The sequence below is a fragment of the Schistocerca americana genome, chromosome 4, assembly GCF_021461395.2.
Source record: "Schistocerca americana isolate TAMUIC-IGC-003095 chromosome 4, iqSchAmer2.1, whole genome shotgun sequence".
In the NCBI taxonomy this organism is placed as follows: Eukaryota; Metazoa; Arthropoda; class Insecta; order Orthoptera; family Acrididae; genus Schistocerca; species Schistocerca americana.
In genome coordinates, this window is record NC_060122.1 from 361,180,707 (window position 1) to 361,193,505 (window position 12,799).

Genomic DNA, 12,799 nt, shown 5'->3' on the forward strand with positions numbered 1-12,799 from the left:
GGTTATGTAATGTAATTCGTAGAAGTTTCTCTGTTTTCGAGTTTGTATATTACAAACAGGTTTCTTGCACGTTACACAGCAGAATCTTGTTTTCCGATTTTCGTTTCTCTTGCAATTTTGACATCATTGTGGCACTGGTAACTTGGAACAGTGGCCCTGGATCACTGCTGTAGGGATTGCAATACCACAAGCTTTCAGTGCATCTTGTACATCTTTATGAAGACCGTTGATATTTTGGGCTCTTTCTTTCATGTTGCCTTTGCTGAGTCCAAATGCCAGTTCAGTCGTGAAGAGTTTTCGTCGGCTTCGTTTATTTTTCTGCCATTCAGGAAATCTTTGAGTGTACAGAATATATGCATTCAGTGCAGCAATATCTATCATTTCCATGAAGATTCTTAGTGGCCACCGCCTCGTTCCTCTAACACACCTGTATTCTCTTGTCATTTTGTCCCCATTATCTACAGCACCTTTGGTTTTGTTGTAGTATGATTTCGGGATTGTGTTCAGTTTCTTCACCACTCACTTGTCTCTCATTATGCTGAGTGCAGAGTAGTATTACTGCCTTTCCCTTCTTTGGAACATAGGAAACTAGGGTCAAGTCATTTGTGAAACCTAACATTGAAAAGTGATCTTTTCTCTTTCTGTTTGGCAAGAATTCCTTTCGGAATCTCTTTCGTATTGGAACGAAAGGTACCAACTAATGTCGTGCTTCGTTTTAGTAGTTCAGCAGTCAATGGAAAACTGGTGAGAAAGTTATCAGTTGTTACACCATGACCATTATTCAGAAATGATTCCATCAGATCCAAAACAACTCTATGTCCTTGATTCACTTCCCGAGTATTGTCCACCGTTCCTGTGTAAATTTGGGTTCATAATAAGTAAGATGTCTTCACATCAGCACAAACCCAAATTTTAATGCCATACTTGCCAGGCTTGCTCTTCATATAAACACTAATAGGGCAGTTTCCTCGGTACGTTGCTAATCGTTCATCAATAGTCACGTATTCATAAGGACAGAAGTTCTTGCACAAGTTAGATTGAAATTTGTCGAACACTACCCTGATGGCTTGTACCTTGTCCTTGGTTTCTTCAATTCTCTGTGCTCTAGTGTCTCTGTTGTCAAATCGCAAGAATTTCAGTATAGACAAAAATCGGGTTTCTTGACATGGCAGCAAATCAGATTATGTTAGATTTACTTTCGTTCCAATTGATCCGTAGCGAGGAGGTCCTCCAGGATGTAGAACATGCCAGAAAAACAACAATACATGGCAAATATTTACAACTCAAACAAATAAGCTAATGTCCAAAAGAATGGTTGCCGAAAGGCAGCATTACCTCCCCACAGATGGGAAGCACTTGTGCGATGTCCCTGAGTTCGACCAGCTCCTATTACAATTGCTAATACAGTGTATACTTCAGTTGAATTTATATCTCTCCATCTCATTTTGTCCGAAGAATGAGCTGCATTCCACAAAGAAATTACTCGTTTGGCTTCCCTGTTCGTTTCTTCTACAATAATGCTCGCGATTTCTGGTGAGATAAATAATAAACATGACTCTGTTATTGTTTTGATTGTTTTTCCATCATTCACTGGGCCAGGTGTTACGTTCAAAACGTTGCGACGTCAATGCCGCCCACCTTTTTGTGGTTCACTAGAAAACTGTAGTCCACTTCTACAAACAAACAAATCTCTAGTTTCTTCGTCTTCTTCTTCTTCTTCTTCTACTTGTTCACGTGAATGTGTAGTGCCGTCTGATATTTCACCATTAGCTTCATCTGATGCTGTGATATAGTCTTTGTCAAGAGGTTCCATATATTCATTCAGTTCACTATCAATGTTCCATTCATTTTCATCGTCACTGACAGAATTGTATAGAATTTCCATGATCTCTTCGCTAGAAAGTCCTTTGGACATCCTTACTTGCAGATGAAATACTGACTCGTGTAATGTCCGCTCAACAGTGAACGTCAAATTCAGCTGAACTGTAGTAACCAGCAACAATAACAAACATTGGATCCATGGCAAAACTCAGCAAAGAAGATGATTGACAGATATATTTCCCAAAATCTTCTTTTTCTACAAATAAGAAAATAAGACGTTTCATACCAAGCGGGGTAGTCTCATAATCCCACCAATAAATGACTTGAATAACAATGATAAAGCCAAAAAAATTAGACAGTCATGAGTGTGAATTCAACGTCAATCATTTTAGTACAAAGTCATGAAACCACAGGCATGTGGCCCTTCAGATAGCATTATTATAGGGGAAAAAATCGACCTGGGGTAGTCAGAATACCCCGCTTGGTAACGCGAGGGTTAATTTAGATCCGTTTAAGCAGTTGCGGGCGTGCTCTTGCGCATGCGCAGTTGAGTCGAGTATGAGTAGTACCTTCTCCCGCTTCTGGTTACAGAAGTGTGACTGGGCGCCACAACTTAATATTGCCCCGGTTCGGAAATAATAGTATATCTGGGGCTGATGCACAGAGCAGTCTGAGTTGTGGTAGGGAGGTGGGTCGTCTCCACGTGATCTGTGTTTACGTCCAGTGATTATGTTGCTTCCTCTTTGTTTGTTGCTCTCACGTTAAATGATAACAAAACGTATTTTTGTGGCTGGGAGCTATCAAATGAATTAAAATATGTCCGCATAATTATGGAAAGCCAAAATACGTTATTAGTTTCAGATATTATTTCCACCTTTCTGACAGTCAAGCATTAATCGCCTTGCGGAACAATGAAGTTATTTTTGCCGGTTTGCTAAAGAGATTTGGCTTTCATTAATCTTCTCTGCTGAGGCAGCCAATTTATTTGAAACGAAGTATTTAATTTCCCATTATTGGCTAGTTTCAACTGTTCGCTGCCTTTCAAGTGCACGCATGGCATTATGCCATAATAAAGAACCAAACATGAGATCATACGGTACTGGTACTCCAAGAAAATTTACATACGAGTGTGCATTTTAACCCGAATTATGCATTTTAGTATGGTTCATGAAATTCCGACGCTTTTGAAGTATCATCTGATGTCTTGTTTCTTTTATCACATAATGTAAGATCTTTTAATGTTTTACACGTACACCGGAGTGGCCGTGCGGTTCTAGGCACTACAGTCTGGAGCCGAGCGACCGGTACGGTCGCAGGTTCGAATCCTGCCTCGGGCATGTATAAACATTCAAAGGGTTGATGAGTTTTACAGTGCCGAGGAAGAGTATACTGTCACTTAGCACAGAAAAAGTGCATTTTCACTCGGAAGAAAGTGTATTTTTAACCGGGAAATCCGGGAATTTTTTTCCTTGTCCACGTATACACCCAGTGTACTGATCCCCCTAACCAGGTGTACTCAGTGTGTATGCCTGGGGGCCTCATTCAGCATGCAGAAAAGGCTATTCCAGCAGCAAATGAGGGAACGGGGCACAACCAACTGCAGAGTGTGGCACACAATGAAACAAGAGATGCCTGTTGTCTGGGCTCCGAGATCATTCTTGGGTCACTCCAAGGACTGGCAGAGTAGGTTGAGAAGACCAACCTTGTCTGTGCAGTTTCAACGAAGCTCAAAATTTGCAGCATTGTCGCCAAAACTGATAGTGGGCCTTTGGTTCCGAGTCGAGTGGAAGGACTGAACCAAATGTTCTGTGACAAACTAGGCTGCAACTTCCTGGACTTGCGCCATAGGGTTGAGAACTGTAGGATCACCCTAATTACATCAAGTGTGCACTACACATCAGAGGCTGCTATTCAGGTAGCCTACTGTTTGTGGGGTGCACTCAAGGGTTTTTTAGATTAGGCAACTCTCGGTCCAATCCAGATGACAATAGCAGTAGGAAACCCAGAAGTATCAGTGTAATATCGAAAGAAATGCCTCCCACAGGTGAGAGTAGTAAAATCCTAATTGTAAACTGTTGAAGCATACGCAGGCAAGTGCCAGAGTTTGAAGTGCTCATGGAAAGCAGTGAAGCTCATGTAATACTAGGTACAGATAGCTGGTTGAAACCTAAAATTGATAACAGTGATACTTTTGGGGAAAATTTAAATGTATATTGGAAGGATAGGCAAATGGGAAATGGAGGTGTGTATTTGTCACAGTAGAAAAGTAACTCAAATCCACTGAAATGGAAGCTGCATGTGAGACTGTTTGGCCTACACTCAGTACCAGGCGTGGGCATAAAATGATAATTGAATCTTTCTATTGCCCACCAGACTCATCTCGATATAGCGTAAAGCTTTAGAGAAAATGTCAGTTCACTCGTACGTAGCTTCCCCAGCTGTGCTATAATCATTGGTGGAGATTTTAATCATCCAACTATTGATTGGGAAAATTACAGTTTTGTTAGTGGTGGGTGTGATAAGATATCCTGTGAAACTTACTAAATTCCTCCCCTGAAAACTACCTAGAACAGGTAGATAGGAACCCCACTCGTGACAGATATTTATTGGCTCGAATGAAAACAAATAGATGTAACATCTTTGGGGATATTCACATCAAACTACTATCAATGACCATAACACAATTGTGATTACCAAAGTACAAATGACAACTAAAGCAAGCAGAAAGATATATATGTTTAGTAAACTAGATAAAAAGTCAATGGTGTCATATCTCAGTGAGGGACTCAAAACTTTCAGCACAGGCCAGGAACATGTAGAGAAACTGTGGCTCAAGTTTAAAATAATAGTTGACCACACACTGGATAGATAGATATGTACCCAGTAGAACAGTTCAGAATGGGAGGGAACCTTCATGGTATACAGTCACTGTAAAGAAACTTTTTTAGAAGCAGAGATTACTGCATAATAGGTATAAAACAAAGAATAGGGCTATAGATAGAGAAATGCTGAATGAAAAATGTTTGGCTGTCCAGAGTGCGATGCATAATGCCTTCAATGGCAACCATAGCAGAATATTGTCAAATGACATTGCACAAAAGCCAGGGAAGTTTGATCATATGTAAAGACTGTTAGTGGCACCAAAGTTAGTGTTCAGTCCCTAACAAATGAGACAGGAACTGAAAATGATAGCAAAGCAAAAGTTGAAATGCTTAACTACATTCTCAAATGTTCCTTTACAAAGTAAAACCCAGGAGAATTGCCCCAATTTAATCCTCGGACCACTGAAAATATGAATGAAATAAGTATTAGTGGTAGTGGTGTTGAAGAAACAGCTGAAATTGTTGAAATTGAACAAAGCTCCAGGCTCCGATGGAATCCCTGTCAGAATCTATACTGAATTTGTGGCTGAGTTAGCCCCTTTTCTAACTATAGTCCATCGTAGATCCTTGAAACAAAAAACCGTGCCCAGTTTTTGGAAAAAAGCACAGGTCAAACCTGTCTACAAGAAGGGTAGTAGAAGTGATCCACAAAACTACCATCCAATATCTTTTACATTGATTTGTGGTACTATCTTAGAACATGTTCTGAGCTCAAACATAATGAAGTGTCTTGAACAGAATGATGTCCTCAATCCCAGCTAGCATGGTTTTCAAAAATATTGATCATGTGAAACCCAACTTGCACTTTTCTCACATGACATACTGAAAGCTTTGGATCAAGGCAACCAGGTAGATGCACCATTTCTTGATTTTCGAAAAGCATTTGACTCAGTACTCCGCCAACATTAATTGTCAAAATTGTGATCATAAGGGGTATCCAGTGAAATTTGTGACAGTTTTGAGGACTTTTTGGTAAGGAGACATAGCACGTTATCTTGGATGGAGAGTCGTTGTCAGATGAAGAAGTAACTTCGGGTGTGCCCCAGGGAAGTGTATTGGGATCCTTGCTGTTCACGTCGTATATTAATGACCTTGCAGGTAGTGTTAATAGTAAAATGAGGTTTTTTGCAGATGATGCAAGTATCTTTAATGACGTACTATCTCAGAGAAGCTGCATAAATATTCAGTCATATCTTGATAAGATTTCAACATAGGTGTGAGATTGCCAACTTGCTCTAAATGTTGTGAAATGTAAAATTTTGCACTTCAGAAATTGTATTATCCTATGACAAAAACATCAATGAGACACTGTTGGCATTGACCAACTCATACAAATACCTGGGTGCAAAATTTTGTAGGAATATGAAATGGAATCATTGCAGAGGTTCAGTTGTGAGTAAAGCAAAAGAAAAGAAAAAGCAGACTCAATAAACTTACTTATGTAATGCATAATCCACACCAGGCATCAGTTTTACCAACTGATTGGTTAGAGGGGTCACAAAAATCATTAGGTTATCTCTTCTGTCTGTGGCGGTATCTCAGCCAAAGTACTAAAAAATCTGCTGAGTTGGTAGTGATGTCCCTGAGTTACTTTTTGTGAGGGTACAGTATCATGGTTAATTATATTCTGAAATGTTGTCATAAACATAAGCTGCAAAATTTTCTCTACCCTCATTGTCTATAAATAAGCAAGTGTGTATACACATAGGTTTGTTAGTTCTAATAATAATTGAATGAGACCAAAGTAGTCCAGTAAGATATTGCTTTTATGTAGATGTTATCTTGCGTATGTTCAGATATTTCTTTTGTATTTCATTATCTGTTTGAAGTACTCCTTGGGTGGCATGCAGCATCCATTGGGTTCATTAGCAGACATCACTACATTGCAGCAGGTACAGCTTGGCACTACCAATGCCGTACTCTTTTCTGTAAAAAAAGCATGGAGGAGCCAGATAACAACGACATCAAATATAGGGTGACAATTATTGAACTATATGAAATAAAATCGTCATAACTTATGACCAGTTTGCGGTAGACCATTCAGTCTGCACGGTTGGCCGTGGGGCATGATGGGAATTAGTATGTGCATGCATTGTTTGGTTTAGTGATGAAACCCACTTTCATTGGGATCGGTTCATCAGTAAGCAAAATTGGTGCAGTTGGGGAACTGAGAATCTGCATTTCATGATCGAGAAGTCTCTTCCCCTCAATGGGTGATTGTGTAGTGTGCCTTGTTCAGTCACAGAATAATCAATGTGATATTTCTTGAGGGCACGGTGACTACCGAACAGTATGTGATGGTTTTGGAAGATGATTCCATCCCTATTATCCAAAGTGACCCTGATTTCGACAAGATGTGGTTCATGCAAGACAGAGCCCGACCTCGTCACAACAGGAGAGTGTTTGGTGTCATGAGAGAGCATTTTGGCGACTGCATTCTAGTTCTGAGGTAGCCAAAGGCCACTGGCATGTGCCTCGGTTGGCCTCCATATCCTCCAGATCTGAACATGTGTGACTCCTTTTTGTGAAGCTACATGAAAGATAAGGTGTACAGCAATAACCCCAAAACCATTGATTAGCTGAGAACAGCTATTCCAGAGGTCATCAACAGCATCAAAGTTCCGACACTTCAGTGGGTCATGCACAATTTCGCTATTTGTCTGTGCCACATCATTACCAATGATGGCAGGCATATCGAACATGTCAGAGCTTAAATCTGAATATCTTTAGTGACATTTACATGTTGAATAATGTGTGTGCGAGCTGTAGTTTGTAATTAATCTACGTGGTGGGTTTTGCCCCCCCCCCCCCCCCCCCCCCCTCTCCCCGGTCACCCGCACACACAGGATAATCGTGTGGAGGGGACAATTGGCACTGAATAGAGGAACATAAACTAATATGACTTTCGTTTTGACTCTGATCCTTTCTATGAGAATTCATTTTTTCCCCACTTACTTGTGTCGCCATGCTGAAGATTGAATCTGCAAATTAATAAATTCAGACAACACCATTACTTATAGAAGCACTACAGTACAGTGATCAAGGTCGGGCAATTGTGCACAATATAAAGAACTGAAGACTGTGAGTATTTTGAGTTGATTGTAAAACAGAAGACTGTACTAAAACTTTCCTTTCTAAAGTGAAGTAACAGATTATTTGAATGTGATGTTGAAGTACTGTGATTGAGTGGTTTGTAACTATGTATAATGTATGAATAACTATGTGCAGTGTTACAGTGACTGTGAATCAACATCAATCAGAAATCAGACTGATATTGACATAATCTATCAAGAACTTAGTAACGGAAACAAAAGAAAAATTTGCAGTAGGAATTAAAATCCAAGGAGAAGAAATAAAAACCTTGTAGTTTGCCAATGACATTTTAGTTCTCTCAGTGACAGCAAAGGACTAGGAAGAGCAGTTGAACAGAATGGACAGTGTCTTGAAAGGAGGATATAAGGTGAACGTAGAAAGAAGCAAAATGAGGATAATGGTATGTAGTAAAAATAATCAAATGATGCTGAGAGTATTAGATTAGGAAATGAGATGCTTAAAGTAGTAGAAGGGTTTTGCTATTTCAGCAACAAAATAACTGATGATGTGGAAGTAGAGAGGATATAAAATGTAGACTGCCAATGGCAAGGAAAGTGTTTCTGAAGAAGAGAAATTTGTTAACATCGAGTATTGATTTAAGTGTCAGGTAGTCCTCTGAAAGTATTTGTATGGAGTGTGGCCATGTATAGTGTGGTATCCACCCGTATTAAATCTCTGCATCAATGGCCACATTTCTCCGAGTGCGACCAGATGCTAGCATTGCAGGTCTTCATGCGCATGTGCTTCAAATGACAACGATTGGCCACCCAGGACATACAACGGCTAAAGTCACCAGGTCCATTAATTATGGTGCCTTATTTAATGCCACTACTGATGTCTACAAGACAGTTCCCATCGTCCAGCATTCTACTCCACAACAAGGAAGTGGAGCTGTTGTTGGATGTTGATTTGGCAGAGCTCTGGACTTAGAATCCGAATGCTATACTAGAACTTGGACTTCAACATTCACTAGGCTTAGTATGTCAGTGGACTTATGATTTCCGCCAGAATTCTGAATTTCACTAGCACTTCCTGAACAATGGTAGAACCAACACCAATGTATATAATTTCCATAAAGTCTTCATCTACAACTTGGCACTTGGTAACAGAATTATTTTGTTTGGTTGATTGATTTATTGATCCATTTTCATCTACAGCTCCACAGTGTGCAAGAGATATTTGGATTTTTGTGATAATATTAACAGTTTTACGTATAATATATCTTGTACATAATAAATGATTAATGGAAAATCTCATATGAGATGTGAAACAAATACTAACAAAGAGATGGAGGGGCTGGCCAGTACTTACCTCAGCTCAGTACAGCCGATAGATACACATAAAACAGAACCGAAAATTTACGTTCCTAGCTTTCGGAACAAATGTTCCTTCATCAGGGAGGAGAGAGGGGAAAGAAAGGGAAGAAGGGAAAGGAGATTCAGTTACTCACAACCCAGGTTATGAAGCAACAGGGAAAGGAAAATAGGGAGGGTAGCAAGGATGGAGGCATGGTTGTCAGAGGGAAGCCAAAGATATTCTACTGTAAGTACTGTGCCAGCTTCAAACCAAAGAGGATGCATACAGAAGTAAAGAGGTATATAGTATAAAGATAAACACAACTATGTAGGATGAAAAGATGCGTGAATGGCTAAAGAGGAAAGGGAAAGAGGAGAAGACTGAAGAGTAAATGGGATTGAGGTTGTTTAACGTAGGTTCAGTCCAGGGGGATGAAAGGATGTGTTGGAGTGCAAGTTCCCATCTCCGCAGTTCAGAGGGACTGGTGTTGGGTGGGAGAAGCCAAATGGCACATATGGTGTAGCAGGTTCCTAGGTCCCTAGAATTATGCTGGAGGGCATGCTTCGCTACTGGGTAATGGGCATCTCCTAGGCAGACAGTTCGTCTGTGTCCGTTCATGCGCTCAGCCAGTTTAGTTGCTGTCATGCCGATGTAAAAGGCTGTGCAGTGCAGGCATGTCAGTTGATAAATGACATGTGTAGTTTCACACGTGGCCCTGCCTTGAATTGTGTATGTTTTACCAGTAGCAGGGCTGGAGTAGGTGGTTGTGGGGGGATGCATGGGGCAGGTTTTGCAGCGGGGTCGGTTACAGGGGTAGGAACCGCTGGGTGGAGAAGGTAGTCTGGGAATATTGTAGGGTTTAACAAGGATGTTACGGAGGTTAGGGGGGCGACGAAAGGCAACTCTGGGTGATGTGGGGAGAATTTTGTCAAGGGATGATCTCATTTCAGGGGTTGACTTGAGAAAGTCATACCCCTGGCGGAGTAATTTGTTGATGTTTTCGAGGCCAGGATAATATTGGGTGACAAGGGGGATGCTTCTGTGTGGTCTGGGGGTAGGAACATTGTTGTTGGATGGGGAGGAATGTATTGCTCGGGAAATCTGTCTGTGGACGAGGTCTGCGGGATAGTTGTGGGAGAGGAAAGCGTTGGTCAGGTTATTGGTGTAATTGGTGAGGGATTCGTCACTGGAGCAGATACGTTTGCCACGAATACCTAGGCTGTAGGGAAGGGAGTGTTTGATGTGAAAAGGATGGCAGCTATCAAAGTGAAGGTACTGTTGTTTGTTTGTGGGTTTGATATGGACAGAGGTGTGGATGTGAGCTTCAACAAGATGAAGGTCAACATCCAGGAAGGTGGCTTGGGTTTTGGAGAAGGACCAGGTGAAATTCAGATTCGAAAAGGAGTTGAGGTTATGGAGGAAATTAAGGAGTGTTTCTTCACCATGAGTCCAGACCACAAAGATGTCATCTATAAACCTATACCAGGCCAGGGGAAGCACCTGTTGGGTCTTCAGGAAAGCCTTCTCCATGCAGCCCATAAAGAGGTTGGCATAGGACGGAGCCATCCTGGTTCCCATGGCCGTTCCCCTGATTTGTTTGTAGGTCTGGCCTTCAAAAGTGAAGTAATTATGGGTGAGGATGAAGTTGGTAAGTGTGATAAGGAACGAGGTTTTTGGAAGATCTTCGGGTGGGCGTTGGGAGAGGTAGTGCTCAAGGGCAGAGAGACCATGGGTATGTGGGATGTTTGTGTAAAGGGATGTAGCATCTATGGTGACAAGAAAGGTTTCAGGTGGGAGAGGAGTGGGAATGGATTTGAGGCGTTCTAGGAAGTGGTTTGTGTCTTTGATGTAGGATGGGAGTCTGCGGGTGATAGGTTGGAGGTGCTGATCTACCAGAGCTGAGATACGTTCGGTTGGGGCTTTGAAGCCTGCTACAATGGGACGGCCAGGATGGTTGTCTTTGTGGATTTTGGGTAATAGGTAGAAGGTAGGGGTACGTGGCTCAGGTGGAGTGAGTAAGTCTATGGAAGCCATTGTGAGGGACCTTGGATTTTTAGGATTTTTTGCAGCTCAGTCTGGATGGAGGGAATGGGATCCTGGGTAACAGCTTTGTAGGTTGAGGTGTCGGAGAGTTGACGCAGTGCTTCTGCCACGTACTCCACACGGTCAAGTACGACAGTTGTGGAGCCTTTATCCGCCGGGAGGATGACAATAGAGCGGTCGATTTTCAGCTCCTTAATCGCACGGGATTCAGCTGGGGTGATGTTGGGGGTTGTCGGGATGTTCTTCAAGAAGGACTGGGAGGCAACACTGGATGTGAGGAATTCCTGAAATGTCTGCAAGGGATGGTTTTGGGGGAGGGGAGGAGGATCCCTTTGAGAAGGCAGTTGGAACTGTTCTAGACATTGTTCAACACTGGATCTAGTATTTGGAGGCTGGGTTTGGGTAGTGAAGTGATATTTCCAGTTGAGGTTCCGGGTGAATGAGAGGAGATCTTTAACCAGGGCAGTGTGGTTGAATTTAGGCATGGGGCTAAAGGTTAAGCCTTTTGATAGAACAGATGTCTCTGGAGGAGAGAGGGATCTGGATGAGAGGTTTAGGACTGAATTGGGACTGGTGATATGTGGCATTTGACTGTGGTTATAGTTGAGATTTGGTCTGTGTGGGGTATGTGCTGGGATGGGGAGATTGAGTAGGGTGGCTAGGCTAGGTTTGTTGGCTATGAGGGGGGTTTGTTGAAGGTTCTGTTGTGGTTGGTGTTTGTGAGGGATAGGGAGAGGGACCCCACTTCTTAGGTGTTGCACTAGCACTGTGGATAGTTTTTTCAGGTGGTGTGTGGCATGGAACTCAAGTTTGCAGCTGGCTTCTAGGATGATGTTCCTGAGAGTGTTCTCCAAGCAAGGGTTTGAGAGGTGGAGGACTTTGAAGAGAGATAGGAGCTGTTGGGAGTGGTGGTTACATGACGTAGTGTAGAGATTCAGGACAAGTTGGGTAAGGGCTAAGGATTGAAGGTTCTGGAAGTCCAGGAGAGACTGGTGGAAGGAGGAATTGCAACCGGAGATGGGAACTTTTAAGGTAAGCCCTTTAGGGGTAATTCCAAAGGTTAAGCAGGACCGGAGGAAAAGTATGTGGGATTGCAGTTTGGCTATGGTGAATGCATGTTTCCGGAATGAATGTAAATAATGTGGTATAGGATTAGGGTACATAGTGGGTAACTGGTGGGTAGGGAAATTAAATAACTAAAGTTGAAATAGTAATCATAAGAAGGAATAAAACGCGGAGGGAAGGACGAGAAGGAAAGAAATTGTGTTGGTAACGTTCAATACCAAAGGAAGACCACTAAATAAGAAAAATACGGAAAAAGTTGACCAGACCAAGTGAAACGTCCCCTTAGAAATATTATACACGACTGTCCTTAACCTGACACACAATATTTTTAGCGCAACGCAATCTGACTTTGAAAAATCCCTACAAAAGAATGGCCCTGACTAACATTAACCTATACGTTTCACAAATCACTTACCTCACAAAAATCTTGGTTATTCGAACTACTGCAATACAGCCAGCACCACTACTGCCAGCTAAATAAAAGATTCAAACTACGGAAGGCACTAACTACTGATAGGGATAGTTAGCAAATGAAAGATATTAATAGAGAACAAACAATGTATTTACCTTAATATCATCATATATATATATATATGTAG